The 17,003-nt window shown below is 35.3% G+C and overlaps 1 long non-coding RNA gene across 1 annotated transcript; it reads right to left on the minus strand.

The window, feature by feature from the left end:
* Positions 1 to 2,142: 2,142 nt before the first annotated feature.
* Positions 2,143 to 9,043, minus strand: LOC113956833. Its single transcript, XR_003530969.1, has 3 exons — positions 9,033 to 9,043; positions 7,306 to 7,319; positions 2,143 to 2,247 (listed from the first exon to the last, which is right to left on the minus strand). It is a non-coding gene; the product is annotated as an uncharacterized LOC113956833 (long non-coding RNA).
* Between the last annotated feature and the right edge of the window lie 7,960 nt (positions 9,044 to 17,003).

Raw genomic sequence — 17,003 nt, forward strand, 5'->3', positions numbered from 1 at the left:
TGAAGGGGGAGAAAGATACTGAAACCACTAGGAAGTCACAAAAGCACAGTCAACATGCAGCGCTGTTTCATAATTGTTAATATTCGCCTGACAGTCAAACTTGGGATTCATAATTGGCTTTTCTTGATAAGACTCTGCTATGCAGAGAAAGAGAAGTCATGGGTAATTAAACAGGTGAAAGAAGCTGCTTATTCGGTTGTCTGCAATTTCAAGAAGTGAAATGCACGCAAAGGAGAAACACATTTTTCATTCATGTACTCTTCTCTGAAATAAAGATTAAATAATAATAAAAATAAAAAAACCAGAACAAACCACTGAAAGCCAAGATAGAGGGATTTGTCTGTATACAAAATACCTGACAAATAATATATGATTTCTAGAAAAAAGTCTATTTTTTAAGACCGTAAGTAGCTTGTGAATTTGCATTACTATATTTAAAAGTCTAAACTAAACAAATAACTAAAAGTATGAAAAAAATAGTAATAACAGATAATGTTAAATATAAGCTTAAAAAATGAGAATGACAAAACATAAATTGCTATCTTTCAGTAGAGGTGATGAAGTTTGAAATTTTGTTGTCTTTAGATAAACTACAATGTGCAGATCTGGATTTTGATTCAAAGAAATTTCAAATTAAAAAAACCACAAACATAACTCCTCATCAGCTGCAATCTTACAAGAAACAGTACTAGTGCAGCGTAGATGTATTTTACATAGAGCAAGCACATATTCATAGAAGAGTGGAAATACTCTTTCTTCATTTTATGTTAGCAAACTTTGATTGTAACATTATAAATTCTATTTAGCAAATTTGCAAACTCTTATGTATTCTACTATCAGACTCTAAGTGGAATGGTTCTATTTGTGTTTTCAGGAGAATTTTGCTGCCCAATAAAATAGTATTTCTAATTTATAAATATCATACCTCACATTTTCTTCCATTTTATAAAGGTATGGAGATACAATAATTTATTCATTGTTCAAATCCACAAATTCCATACAAAAAAATTCCAAGACCATTTTGCTAACATTCTACTTTCCAGTTTTTTTAAATTATCAAAAGTTAACTGGATAAAACCATAAAAAATGACATTTATTTTACTTTGCTGCTTTCAGTAAGAGATTTGACAAGATAACCTTCGGAGGACTTTTCTAACTAAGGTTGTCCTATGAATCTATTATTCTTTCTCCCATCTTCTAAGGCAGTATTTTAAATAAAAATATATGTTAAAGGGATTTTGCACTGGAATATTCACATGTAAAGTTGTTATGCATGATACATTTTCAAAAATTTCTAAATATCTGTATGGCTCTTTCATATTAAATACTTCATGGGTACTGGTAAGTATCCTTTAAATGATGGGAGCATTACTACCTCTATCTGACAGATACAATTTTAGGTGAACAAGTAATGATTACTTTTAATTCCATGCCAGACTAGAACTAGACAATACCATGCAAAAGGAAAGGAAGGGAAACCTTAAGTACTTCAGGTTAAACGAAGTAAAAGTGTGTGCATGTGGGGGGAATTAGATACAGTCAGGGCATAGCTTGCTTAATAGCTGTTAGACGCACTAAGCCTATGTGCTGGTTTAAAGGTAAACCAGCAGGGGAAATGAACTCAACTCAAAAGAGAGATTATAAGTTAGAATAACAATTTAATAAAATAATACAATAAATATGATTATACAGACAAACAATTGGTTTTAACCCACAAAGCCCAAATATATATCCCAGCACCCTGGAGCATGAACAGAGTGGTGTTCTTTGGCCCCCCTGAGTCCAAAGTAAAAGGAGAGGGAAAAATGTGTTGGTGAGAGTGCTGTTGCAGTCTGGTCAAGAGTGGTGATTGTAGTCTGGTTGAAAAGTGGTGGCTGCAGTCCAGTCGAGAGTGGTGGTTGCAGTCTGGTTGAGAGCAGTGGCCCGCAGTCCTCCTCTGGATCCCACGAGTGGCTAAAAAGGTCCCAAGACTCCAAGATCATATATTCTCCAGTTCAGGCAGGAATGCTCAGTACCTCCCTCAGGGCAGGGATTTCCTTAATGGGTGTGAGGACAAGAGCAATTCCTATCTCACAGGCCTCTTAGCACCTAGTTTATAGCCTGAGGAGTCAGGCTCTATGTGCAGAGAGTGTAAATGGTTCATTGATAACAGTTTCTGGGAAATAGCATGGAAGGCTACAGAATACACAGTTTTGGGTTACACCCATCCAGTGATGAACTGGTCTCAGCTGTCCTAACTAGGACAGCCTACTATTGCCTTTGACTCAGAGTTCATAACCTGATTACTGGAAGCTTAGTGGTTTCAAACAGGAGAACAAACAGATGTAAAGAACAAAACTACTTTTCGATTGCTCCATTTTTAATTCTGTTTGTTCCATTTTGTCAGTGATGGACTTCTAATCTGGCACAGCATGGTTATATTGTTTTTATACTGTCAGAATGGTGTAATGGAAAAAAATAATAAGAGACACATTAAAAAAGAGTTTAGGTTCCAAATGTAAGCTTTAGGTAAAATGACCAATTCTATGATCTCAGAAATTTCAAGCATCTTTACACTAAGCCTGATCCTGAGGGCTTCCAGATTCAGGAGCTAGGAATTTTTCTTCTTAATTCCCTGTGAATAAATGAATGCAGTCCAATAAACAGTTTGAAAGTGGTGGTGGTTGCTTTCTTTCTAGAGGAGTATGAAAAGGTGCCTCTTTATCTTCTTTTCCTTTGGTACAAAGAAATTCAGGTACACAGTATTCAGGTGTGCCCTGTCCAGAAGTCTGTTGGTTCTTTATGGACAAGAAACATGTCACCTTTTCTGTGAAAGCTGTTTTACTATGCCAAAAAGAACTGACAGTTAATTAGTCTGGAAAAAAACCTGTGAGGCAGAGCACAACTCTGTAACATTTCCAGCAGGACAAATTCAAGGTTATGAGTCCACACTGAGCATTATTTACACATTCAATATGCGTAAGTATCTTTGAACTAGGGACTAGAATTTAGATCTCTCTGCTTGTGAATTAAAAAAATTAAAAAAAAAATTGAAGTTATTTGAACACCTCAGTATATATCCTATTAAAAAACTCCAGCTGGCTTTCCACTGGCTATATTGCTTCCAGAGGACTGTGGAAGTGTCCAAAGTGTGTTGGCTGTGGTGACAACCTTTTATAGGTGCCTAGCACTGACTACTATCCTCTGGAAAACCTGGACACATGACCTACAATTCTGGGAACTCCATTTCTAGTAATTATGTTACATTTCTTTTGGGTGTCAGCAGTTAGGATAGTGTAGCTTTAGGAACTAAATGCACAGTTACCAGGTTCATCTCCCGCGTCTTAATCACAAAACCATTCTTTACAATAAGCCAAAAACATATAAAGGCAACAAAATTACCTTAGCTCTCTTCATGTTTAAAAGGAGTAAAGAAATTTGCTAGAAACTTCTCAAATTTTAGGAGCAAATTATGTCACAGATGCCTACTTTAGGTATATGATTTAAATACAGAAATGGTTTTTCTTAGGATAACAATAGTGTTTTCTAACTGATTGCCTCATTCCGCCTTCAGTGGCTCACACCTCTGTTATAGGCCCATCTCATCTGCTGTGTAATCACAATTTTATAGTACAGAATGATGCATAAAATGATATTGTTTGGTTTATCAGTGCCCAAACTGATAGCAGAACATAATTGTTCGGATTGTGTAAACTGTAGAAATTCATCAGCTCTGAAGGGGTAGGAACCACAACAGTCCAGCTGAACTTGATGGAACCACATCTTTTCTTCCCTTTTTCTGAGTCAATGCCTTTAGCTGATATGTTAGACTGCAGCAACTTAGCTGACTTATCTGGGGCTTAGTCTTCCAAAGTCTTTGCCAGACTCTACAAAAGATTCAGGCAAAAGAATAACATGTTCAATTAAGTTTTGCCAATTCAGAATCAAAATTTTGATACCTAGCTGGTATTAAGTGGAAATTGTTAACTTTTTTCTCTTCCTTTTGTAAAGTATTCTTATTTTAGCAATTCTATGTAATAATTATTCTTTTTGTCTTTTATGTATTCCTGCATCTAGTGGTTCTAGACCTCACAATTCTCCAATTCATTTCCAGCTCACAACTGCTACCTTATCGGTGCTATTATTCATCAAACTATTTGGGGAAAAAAGCCCCGATTTTGCTTTTTTTCCCCCAAGCTTTTTAGGTGAACTGTACCAAAACCACAAGAAAGTATGCAAGTCCCAGATTAATTGTATGTGATATTGAACAATTAACAGAAACCAACCATTTGCATTTTAATAACATTCTAACCATCTGGTAAATGAATCCATTAATCTTTATTAGCTGGGTATCAGACATTGGATTTTAGAGTTCATTGATGTGTGTATGAGTAAAAAGGAGAATTTAAGTCATGAAATAGTTTTTCCAGCAAAAACTACAAATAACAAGTGGAGCTTGACTAATATGATGTAAGATACTGATCTACACTCACAGTAAGAAAAAAAGGAAAAGCTGATAGGTTTAAATAATGTGGCGGCTGTCACATGAATAAAGTGACTGGATCATCAAAATGAAACTGATACTTTCCATCGACCTTATGATATTAAGGTTAAAAGAAAAACCCTCTTTCCGGATCAAAGTGGAAAATCAGAGGTGCATTTGAACATTTTGGTGTCTCAGGATTGAGTCTCAAATTAGTCACTGACTGAGAAGATTGGGAATGTTATGGAATTAACATAATATAATGTGTCTACAGTCGGGAAGAAGGTCAGACTGCTACCGATCTCTCATACAGAGTACATCAAAGCTCAGTAGACGAACAGCATGAAGTATACATATTAGTGCGAGGAGATATCTTATTATTATTATTATTATTATTTTCTCCCCCAGGCCTTGTTGCATTCTCTTTTATGCATTGTAGTCATAGTTGCACAACCAGAAGTTTCTAGTTAAATAACCTATTTCAATCTAAAATCTTTGTTTCAGTAGAGGGTAGACCTTGATGATGTAACCTTTAAAGCTGCAATTTGACTGTATCTGTGATTATTTGCAGGGTTTGCATTTGTACTTATTATTCTTTCATTACTGCTTACTTCTCAACTAATTACTTCTCAGAGGAATTACAGGACCATCAAATTGTTTTCAGCACCTCTGTACTACCCCAGGAAAGCAACTTTAGTCCTCATTTCTTCCCTGATGCTGAGGTGAAAACTGGAAAAATGGAACAACATATCCAACCCTTTATCCTTAAAAAGGTATATGGTCTGTTTTGCTCATGACAATAATTAGTAAGTGATCTCCCACTGTTTCAACCTACAAGTTTTTCCAGTTGACTTCCCCCATCCTCCTCCATCCTTGTTAAGGAGTGGGAGTGAAACAGTGGCTGGGTGGGCATCTAGAAGCTGTTCAAGGTCAACTCGCCACAAAAGCCTAACATCTAATTTGCTTTATGAATACCTATTGAGTATCAAACTGGTATTTCCGTGGAAACAGCTATTACACCTCCCAAGTATCCTAACTGGTAGTGGCTCGCTGGTAGCACGTTATGTGCGGATCTTGACAGGCGTGAGACATGGGCCCATGTGAACTTCGTGAAGTGTGAGGTCCTGCAACTGGGTAGGGACAATCCCAAGCACTACACAATCTGTGCGGACCATGGATTGAGAACAACCCTGAGGAGAAGAACTTGCAGGTATTGTTAAGAAGCTCAACATGACCCAGCAATGTGTACGTGAGCCCAAAAAGCCAAATGTATCTTGAGCTGCATCAAAAGAACCATGACAAAGGTGGTGATTCAACTCTTCTACTCCATTCTCAGGAGACCCCATCTGGAGTGCTCTGTTCAGCTCTGGGACCACCAACAGAAGGACTTGAACCTGTTGGAGTGAGTCCAGAGGAGGGCCAAAAATATGATTAGAGGGATGGAACACCTCTCCTATGGAGACAGGCTGAGAGAATTGGAGTTATTCAGCCTGACAAAGAGAAGGCTCTAGGGAGACATTAGTGCAGCCTTCCAGTATTTAAAGGGGCCTATAACAAAGCTGGAAAGGGACATTTTAAAAGGGCATGTAGTAACAAGACAAGGGGGAATGTCTTTGAACTTGAAAGAAGGTAGGTTTAAATTAGATATATGTGGAAGAAATTCTTTACTGCAAGTGTGGTGAAGCCCTGGAACGGGTTGTCCAGACAAGTTGTGGATTGATTCAAGGACAGATAGGATGGGATTTTGAGCCACCTGGTCTGGTGGAAGATATTCCTGTCCATCGTGGTGGGTTGGAACTTCATAATCTTAAAGGTCTCTTCAAACAAAACCATTCTATGATCCTATAAAGTTAAGATTTTTATTTTTTTTACTGTTTTAATGATTTTTAATGTCATCTACTTCTGTCCTTCTGAGTTGTATATCTTTTAAGATCTTCCCTCAGTTTTTCGCACCTGATTCTCATTCTTGCTACTGTAAATAACTCATTCATCAATTTTTTTTTTTTGACAATGTTAGTCATTCATTTTTTTCGAGTTATCTGAAAAGGTTTTTCATATAATACAGCACACATCACAGGTTGTATCTCTGGGAAGGACCACATTCACCTCCTGTAAGGCCCCAGCCCCGGAACCACAAGCTCAACTGGGAGTTTAACTTTTAAAAGTACACAAGGCTCCAAAAATTTGCCCATTGAATTATGAAGAGCACTCGGTTCTTTAATACCTTGCAGTAGCACAAAGAAAATATGATACACATGTTTTCTCAGGAGATACTTTTATTGATAATTTTAAAAAATAAGGGAGAAAATAAGAGGTGTTGTTGAAAGTTTGAAAGGTAACATACAACCAAAATTCCACAAAGGACTGACCCAGGGCACACCAACCCAGACAACTTAGCAAAATACAACCCACCAGTTTTAAGTTACCCAAAACATTAAGAAAAGAGATTAAGTGAAGAAAAAGGAGTAAAGAAAGAGAAGAGGAAAGAGTAAGAAGACAGGAGAATAAGAGAAAAATAGATACCACCGGAGAATCCTGTGCAAGTCCAGCGTTCACGTGGCCAGGTGGCAGGTCTCAAGCAAAAGACGGAGGCCATGTATGCTGGTTTTTGTACTCTGGACATCTGACCTGCTGGCCACTCAAAGGCTTCAGGGTGAAGTGAGGAGCAGTACTCTCCCTGTGCCAGCCAATTTAAGGCTGGGTTAGAGGCTCCAGGGGGTGTAGTGTGGGTGTGCTTCTAGGTTGCCTTTGACTGACAGATGCTCCAGGGCTGCCCCATGAGGTTGCAGGGGTTGCCATGTGGGCCTGACTCCACTTCTGTGAGATTCGACCTGATCCTTCACCCCAGACACACACACTCCTGATTTGGTTCTGACCCAATAATATAATAATAAGTGTCTCACAACTCCTTCCACTGAAAGAAAAGACTATTTGTTCCTAAGACTAGTTCTTCTCTTTTTATTGATTATTTTTCCTATTCAAGTATTTTTGTTATTTTGTCATGATTTCTTATTGTACAGAAAGCTTATGCATACTTGAGTCCCTTAAGATTACTTAACAAGTTTAAATTTAAAAAATGAACCACATAATAGGCTTTAAAACTAAAGTTTAACTTAAAACCAATTCTGTTGTTACTAGCCTGATACTCATATGTTAACACATAACAAAAGAATAAAATATAGAGTACCTTATTTTCCTGCAGTTTTTATCATGGCTTCTTCATCTTTTTCTTTTTTTTTTTTTTTTTTTTTTTCCCAAAAAGGAAAAGGATGAAAAAAGTAAAGCTCTCTTTGTCATTATTTATCTCCCTCACGTTGGTTATTTCCATGTTCTGTGAAACACTAACTACTAAGTTTGTATTTTTAAATTTTGTATCCTTTGCACCCAAATATCATGTCATATGACTGTCACTGTGGGGCACATTATGCAAAACATTATGCCCTGACCTGAAAGACTGAATACAGGGATGAATTCTGATGTGTACTGTTACTTAAACAGCACCAGAAAACACAATTTCCCTGAAGTTTTGGATTGAGGTAGAATTAGAAGATCTGTCACTTTATAGCATCTTACCTAATTACTATTTTCTTATTTATGTTTTCTTTCTTACAGAACTGAGTATCATAATGATGTTAGGGGATTTAACATTGGCTGTCATTTCAGTTTTGTAATTCAGCAGCTAACTGTAAATATTTGGAAGAGGAAGATAGAAGTAAAGTGAAAAGTGTAATTTCTTTGTTATCAGATGATGATATCATGTAATGTGCACAATCTACCCTGGGCAAACTACTTTGAATATATTATTTTCAAAGAAAACATAATGTCTTCAGCATGAAAACTATCATGAAATCTGGAGTGAAATTGAAAATACTTGCAAGTCACTCATTTCAGTGTTCACAGCTTATGTAAAATGCAGTATTATGAGGGATTTCTGTGCAGTTGGATATTTATTTTTATTCAGTGCATGCCATTCTCCAGTGTCTTTTCTGACAGAATATTTCAGAATTTGGTATTGCATTTATTGAACTCATCAAACAATATCTTTCTTGGGCAGTTTTATGGCACTATTAGTTAAAGGTCAGCAAGAACTTTCTTTTTAGACTATTCGGATGAATGACAATTTATACCAGTTGCTGTTTGTGCCACTGGCCTGCGATGGAACCACAGTGAAATTGTTTTCATTGTTTACTATTCCTGTTGCATTTTTCTCCTTTTTGCTTCCTAGCTTTCTTCATCTGTTCTCAGTACTGCTTAATTTCTTGCCATGTTCCTTGGTAGAATACCAATTTTTCCACCCATCTACCCATCTTGAATATGTCCAAAAGATGAGATGTTAAATAAATGAGAAATTATGATGAAAGCATGATGTAATGGCTTACGGAAAGCCTTTCCAGAAAGGCTGACCTTTCCAAGCATAGTCATGGTTTTTCAGAAAAAGGTTCAGCAGATGTGACTGTCCTTTAAAATGTTTCTTACGTTTCTGAAGCATTTTGTGCTTGTAATTGCTTCAAAGGTACTTAAAATTCAAGCAGACAATGAGATGGGATTCTACCTTGCTCCAGTTCTGCACCACATGTAAAAGAATCTGCCCTCAACAAGAAGCAGTTTAATACATTATGTATGAGAAAATCTAGCAAAGTGGAAATTAGTGTATATAGTAGGAACATCTGAAAATTAAGACACCTGGCCATTTTAATGAATAGAATTTTACATATCTGCACTGGGAAAAGACTTATTAAACAGAATATTTTTAATACATCTAGTACAAATGCTGTTTATACAGTAGGAATATAGGATGATGTGTTTGTAACTATTTTCTTGGTGGAATAGTATATGATCACATGGCTCTGCAGACAATCTTGTCCCCACTCAGGAGTCAAGAAATATTTTTTGAAGAGAAAAAGTAGTTTCATGTTTAATAATGAGAGCAAGTTTTTACAGGTAGCGGTTTTCACATGGAAATTTAAAAATTTTGAGAGATTTAATACCGAAATTAGTCAGTATTTCAATATGCTGTAGAGATAATAAAGTTTTTCAGCAAATCAGAAAGGTAAAATATAATTAATTCATCATGATTCTGCAGTTTATCCCATCAATCGTTTATTAAGTTTTGTAAAAGAGTATATTTTTCACAAACTATTACAAGGCTTTTAATGCACCTTGCCTAAAAAGAAGTAGGAAAAGGTAAATTTTTGAGAAACATATAGGAATGTTTCCTTTAAGAATCAGTGCAAATTAAGACTAGTTCCAAAACAGGGCATCTCATAAGTAATGGTTAAGAAGCCTTCATAGTGTTATTTTCCCTATAGAATTTTTGTGGCTAGACTACCAGGAGTGTGTGAAAGGCTATTACCTTCTTATCAAATTACTTCCTGAAGTATTTAATTGTTTGAAGCTGTGGTCAATAGCTCTTAGATCATGAGAAGAGACCAGTTCTGCATAACTATTAATTTATTTTTAAAACATAGTTTGTGGTCTTAATTTTCAGTTTTGGCAAAAAATATTATGCTGATTTTTTTTTTTCAATTTTTTTCTTTCTTTTCAACTGAATTTCCTAGTTTTCTGAGCTTGTCTTCAGTAACATAAGAATTGTAGTAAGATGTGTAAAAATTAAATAATTGCTGAATATATGTAGTTTTGATTACAAAGAAGGGGATATTTATTTTAGGGATTTTACCTATTTTCTAAAAAGCCATTAAGAAATACCTATAATGTAGTATAAAAGCAAAATATGGTTAAAATCAACTTTCCGTTTCAGGATACATCGACATGTTTCCTTGGGAAGGTCTGCAATTAGAACCATATCCATTTATCTAACCATTTCTCAGGAATCTTATGAGTAGAGGTAACAATTTGGTAGCATTTGTCAAAAATATTTGTTAAAAAACACATCTTTTTTATTTTTTTTCATTTCTTCCATGCACCCAAAACTCTCAGCAACATTTGCACTGATTTTTATTGCCCTCTTAAATCACGATGGATTGAGATCAAATATGGGAAATATCACCTGGAAGGTTTTTGCATGATAATGAAGCAATAGCTGAAAGAGTTTGATTAGAATAAAAGTTGAAATTCATCCATATTAGATCCTTATTATCACAGACACTACTGAGATCTGCCTTGGAATATTCATTAGAACTCAAGTGTACCTGCTAAATGTTACATTCATTACAAACTGCCTATTACTAATTTAATTTGAAGGAGGACTGATTCCAACTGTGATACTAACAGCTGTGAATGTAAAAGTAGAGATATGACTACCTCCATTATTATTACAATTCCTAGGAGGCAGGTTAAGCAGTTCACATTTTCATTGCATTATTATTCTATAATAACCAAAATACTGATAGACTTGACAAAAATATTGTATAGTAAGGTCCTAAACTATGCTAGAATGTCTCATTTTAACATACTCACTGAAATATTAAAAAATTATTTATTTTATTCTTATTCCTTATACTTTTTGAGATAGTAAATCCAGTGAAGGTCCAAAGTTTCTTTAATTTTCTCAGTGTATGATTGAAATTGTTCATCCTAATGGTCTTTGGTGGATGTATATATATTTCATCCTCATGTACCTCCCCTGCAGAGTTCAGATGACTACCAGTGTTTTATTCTGTCTGCACTGGTGATACTTTTATCCATTTTAATGTTGAAGAGGATTTGTTTTAACACTGGTCATTTGCTGTTTATTAACAGACTGTTTATTAACAGACTGATTCATTAAGGTAGCATACATACAATTAAAAAAGAAAAAGAGAACCCTCTTATGGCAAAACTTTTTGATTCCTTTCACACAGGACGGAAGTATCTTGAATCAGTTTCATCCACACCAGCTGCACTATTTTGATTTTAGCCATTCCAGTAATATTGCTCTCCTCATTTTCCCTTTTGTATTAAACTGTATAAATTGCTAGGGCTCAAATCACTGTCTCCATGTCTATAATGCTAAACTGACCGTGCTAAGGATTATTATCCAATGCTGGTGTCATCTGGCATAGAATGGCTGTCATCCATGTTGTTAAGCGATCTGTTGGGAATGGTCTCTATGACAGCTCTTGAGGCACAACCAGAAATGGTTTAAGAAAAATAAGCAAAAGAAAGAGATTGTGTTAGTCCTCTGGCAAATTTCCTGGCAGTGTTTAATTTAACAATTTGTATCTTGTAAAATAGAGTTGGTGCTTATGACACTAAACTTTACTGTCCCGCAATCCCAGACTGTATCTTGCAGCCAAGAGCTTGGTTCAAAACTCTCTGTCAATAAGGTAAAAGTGTCAAGTATCTAAGAAAATTCACCACACCTAGGACACTAACTGGTGGATGTATTGAAAAAAAAAGTGATGAATAGAGGAGTATCTAGTCCTGAGGACAGAATTAATGCTCATTCACTGCTGTGCATCTCTTTCCCTCATTGCTTCCTCCTAGAACTAGACACCATGTTTATCTTCTAAAGACTGTCCCTTTCTAACCATTTATAAAACATGGAAGCAGCAAGAGTGAGAATGAACTGCTTTAAACCTTTATATCTCCTGTTTTATACTAAACCAAAACTTTATACTACAGCAGTGACTTTAGAGCCCCATCCCAATCTAAGGCATATCAAAACATGTGCCTCCCTTTTAAAAAAGGACAGTAGCTAACCGGTTCTAGAATAGAAATTTATGGGCAAAGCATTCTTTCTCAAACTGCACATAAAATACTTCAAAGCTAATTGAGCAAAAAGAGAAACACTTCATGATTAAGATATTCACATATATGGAAGAGCAAGGTCTGACACCTTAATTATTTAATTTTTTTAACTAAGAGATACAGGAACAGAACATTTTAAGTATTGTAAAATTTTGAAATTATGGAAGCAAGACGTAGATTTAAAAAAAAAAGATCCCTATTTAGTAGAACTTAAATCTCACTTTCACATCACATATAGACACAGAATACTATAATGTAACTACGATAACGTTACATTGCTTTCAAATGTTCATGCTCTGTTAATGACAATTAAAGATATTCAGCGTGGGATGTCATTAGGTTAACTACTGGTAAATTTCTATAGACTCTTCTACTCTGGAAACAAAATGAGCTATTTCTCATGTGAGTTTAGCATTCTTACCCAGAATAGCTCTTGCTTGAGACCTCTTCCTCCATAAAGGAAAGGACAGAGACGACTTACCTGACACAGAGCAGTTCCAGTTGTGTTTCTTACCTGAGCTGGTGAAAATATTCATCTGGTCACAAATCAGATAACATAATTTTATCATATTATGCTAGGGGTTAACCAAAATGTAGTGACATATTAAATCAGAATTATTGTTATATTAAATATCCAGCCAAGATCTTTATTTTAGAGAAGAGGAGGAGACTATGTGACAATATGTGAATAAACCTTCTCCAAGGTATCCTACTCAGGCCTCCAGCTAGGAATTTGAGCCAATGACAACTGTGAAGTTCATTTTCCTCAACCCTACCAGCTTTGTCCTTGGTGTTATACTTGTCACCCTATTTTTGTTAAATTTAAAGAACCAGTTGTATTCGACACAGAGTGAACAAGTAAAGTCAGGCTACACAATGACTATATGATGGTGTGGGTAATTGAAAAACATATTACAAAGCATATGTAGCAAAATAATACTCATCTTCCACCCCTCATAGCTACTAGAGTGTTATATATCAACCGCACAAAGAATTTGCAGATCTAGACAAAGAATCAGCAGTTCTTCAATGTAGTCTATCAATCTGTCCCTCAAGGCAGTTTCTTTAGTCCTTTGTTTAAACTTTTATTTGGTTCATTTCTTGAGGCAAAACAATCAAGGGTGTGAACTTAGCATGTACATAGCCCAATGCATTTTCTCAAGGTTACTTGCATTATTTACATGGAGTCAAGTTTTCAAAAGTGCATAATGCTTCTCCTACTAACACAGGTCTTCCTGAATTACACGTTCCTTATGTCAGTGGTGTCTATCACAATATAACAGTCTTTGAAGTTTCCATGCTTCCAAAGTTTTACGTGTCACAGTTGCTAAAATGATTTGTGCAAAGCTTTTTCAGAGAGTCACTCTGTAATATTCAACAACTTAGCAACTTTTGCCAAGTATATAGATGAACTCTCCGAAAACCCTTTGAAAATGTACTTTGCATGTTTAAAGACAGTGCTTAAATTTCTGACTCTGTCTTGAGATTGCTGAAGTATGAAACAGTATTCATATAAAAGTGTTATTAAGAACTCTTAAAATAAATTTAAAATATAATAAACCCCCAAAAAATTCAGAGCAGAATATGAAGGTCTGGAACCTAACATCAATTGCTTAGATCCTCAATTGCAGATGAAGAACTTTTAAAATAATATACATTGTGGCTACACTGAAAGGCAAAAAATTCAGAATTAGACACTTAGATTAGCTGGAAAACTTAATCATAGATTTATAGCTCTAGACATCAAATGATATTTTTATTGAGTTTGAACTTCTGTAACTACAGAAGGACAATTCCTGACTTGTACAAGGAGGGTAACTCTTTCTCAGATCAGTTTGAGAACAATATTTAATTCAATAACTTATGGCTATAAAACTTTGTGTCTTAATGCAATAAAAATAATTTTGGTTCTAGAAACATTTCATATAGTTTCTTTAATGCATAATGTTTGACAAGGGAAAATACCTTTTTCTGTTTTAGGACTTTAGTTCTTACAAGTCAAAAAATGTATTTATATAGTAGCAATATATTAAATTATTTATGTTACACTTTAGTAGGTTAAATGGCTCTGAAATTTCTTCAGATAATGAAGGATGGAGTTTGCATATGCTGAACAACTTTTTCATTTAATGTTAAAATGAGAGAACTAGGAGCTGTTCTATTGCACAAACCAGTGTAGTTGATGCTTTGACCAGAAATTAACCTTATCTCATAGATATATACAAATATATATCTGTATAATGAGCATTTATTCTTTTACTATTTCGATCAATACAGTATAAGCCATTATAAGAGATTCCTGAGAAGATGAATTAAAATTCTCTTTTCACCAAGAGATTATTCTTTATTTAATTCTGCAAGTTTTTTTAATAAATTACTGTCAGTCCAATAAAACAGTTATTTTGTTTGATCTCTCTTAATGAGTCTAAATAAATATCTAATCTTCAGAACTATGTGAATAAAACAAACACAGTCACAAAAAATTAGGCAAAGAAAGTGCATAATGAATTATTGAAAGATCAGTCTTATACTAATTTTAAGACTACTTAAGACTGTTAAGTACGATACTATAAGAGCTAATTTGGGTCCTCAAGTATAAGTGTTTAATGGGCTATATGGTAATGTTGTCCCCTTTTAGAGTTAGACTTATAAAGAAAATTCAAAGGGTAGGATTCAAATACTTAGTCTAATAATATAGCTCATGTCAGGAAAAAAAAAATCCATGGGCTGGATGGGTTAAACTACAGTAAATTTGGTTTTATTCAGAGGCTAATGGAACTGCTTTAGGCAACTAAATCATCAGGGAGGATGTAAGTATGCACAATGACCAGCAGAAATCCCAATGTTATTATCCTTACTATGAACTCACCTAGAGTAGGAAGTCAGGGTAGACTTGGGGCCCTGCATTGATCGTGTACATATACTGTGTTCTGCCTATCATGCACCAATTCCCTGTGTGCTCTTAACTAACTATTTCTCAGTGGCAAAAAATGTGCACAAACATTTCATAGATAATTGAACCCTCTCAGACCGTATTAATAACTCAGACTGTGATGTGGTGTAATATAAGAATGCTCAATGTAGTTTGGAATGAGCTAGTTTAATTACAGGAAACACTGGAGCCCAAATGGCGCAAGCAGATTACACAGTTTCGTAGAAAGGGAAAAACAGTACTCTGTGAATCGCATGCTGGGAGGTATATTTGTATAAGCATGAGGCAGGCATGATCTTTGCACATTGAAAGAGTATACAGTGGGTTCTTGGGAACAATAGCAAACAAATTCACACTCTGTTCACCTGTTCCTAAATTCCTGTGTGGGTAAATATTAAAATTACTAGGTAGATAGATTTCTGCTATTAAAGTCCAAGGTTCTTATGTCTTCTAAATTCTCAGAGAAACAAAAAATAGAAATCTAGAAACTGAATTTTAGCTGTCTGTGGTAGTCTTTGCTTTTCCATAGTAATTTTGTGAGACTAATGGTGAAAGAGCTCCTTGAGAGACTTAAGTTATATGTGGAAAAGAGGTACAGCAGAAGTTTTATGGTGAGGAGGCTAAAGCATAATAAATCTGTTTCAAGCAAGCACCCAGCAAGTCCAGAGTGATGAGGCAGACTGAACTTCAAACCAGAAGGTCAAGTCTGGATCAAGGAGGTATGAGTTGGAATGTAGGTACAGTGACAATGCAGCCTTTTCTTGTTCAAGAAACGAACTAATGTATCTTTTATTCCTTTCATAAGAAGGAGAGAGATGAAAGGAATTCATGTGTTCAAAACCTCATCTGTTTTTTTGTTTTCTTTTTTTTTTACGTTCTCTGTTTGGTTTTGGGGTTTTTTTTCCGCTTCATCAGTCCTTGTTTCTAACAGATGTTTCTTGTGTCCTTCTCATCAACAGCAGAAATTCCAGAACCTCTCCAGCCAAATTATTCCAGTCTCGTTATTGTTTTTCTTTTTTCTAATAGCTAGATAGAAATAGACATTTTTTGTTGTTATTACTGTTCTTGATATTTGATACTGCTGACTCTTCTTTAGTTGTGTTGCTCTCACCTCAAGTATAATTCAGCTGGGTTCTGACTAGTGCTGTGAATACCGGAATTTTCAACATCTGGTATCCATGCTCCTGATATATGTCCCATGTGATACTTACATTTTTTCAGTGTTAGCTGAAATTGGTTACCCCCTGGAATACCTGTGTTCTTTTTTTTTTTTTTTTTTTGTCTGGAATGCCTGCTATCTTTTTCTTTTCCTTGCTCTATATCTGCAAACTTGACTGTTCTGTTTAAGTGTAATAGGTTTTCCCTCATTTCCATTTGCAATACCCTCACCCTGATATCCTTATGTTGTTTTTCAGTGCTGAAAGTGGTTTTGTTAACTTTAACTCAGGAGGATGTAGCTGCCTCCTGTTTATGACAATATATGAGGTACTCTTAATTAGGAGACACTATCCCCTGCTGATTCATAGGTCTCAGTGTCCCTGAAGGATTTATGTCTTTTATTCCTGTGATTGATACTACTTCTAGCGTGTGACAAAAATCTCATTTTCATCTAAAAAAAAATCCATTCAATTTAATTTTTCATACTGCTTCAGATAATTTTGAATTCTAATGGTCTTTTGATAGTGTTACACTCCTCTGGGGCTGCTATTGCTAGCAATCATAATAAACATTCCCTGAAAGATGGCATGCATTATTTCAGTGATACTTTGTGAGACAATAATTCACTTGAAACATCAACAAAACCGCAAAACACAATACCTTAACATCTGAGCTGTATTGACAGAAGCACAGAGGAAGTTTTAGTGAGCTTTCTGGCACTTTTTAGAGTGTTTCTGTAATGTTGTATCTGGTTTCAGGCAT

The sequence above is a fragment of the Corapipo altera genome, unplaced genomic scaffold (assembly GCF_003945725.1).
Source record: "Corapipo altera isolate COAL_440 unplaced genomic scaffold, ASM394572v1 73, whole genome shotgun sequence".
Classification (NCBI taxonomy): domain Eukaryota; kingdom Metazoa; phylum Chordata; class Aves; order Passeriformes; family Pipridae; genus Corapipo; species Corapipo altera.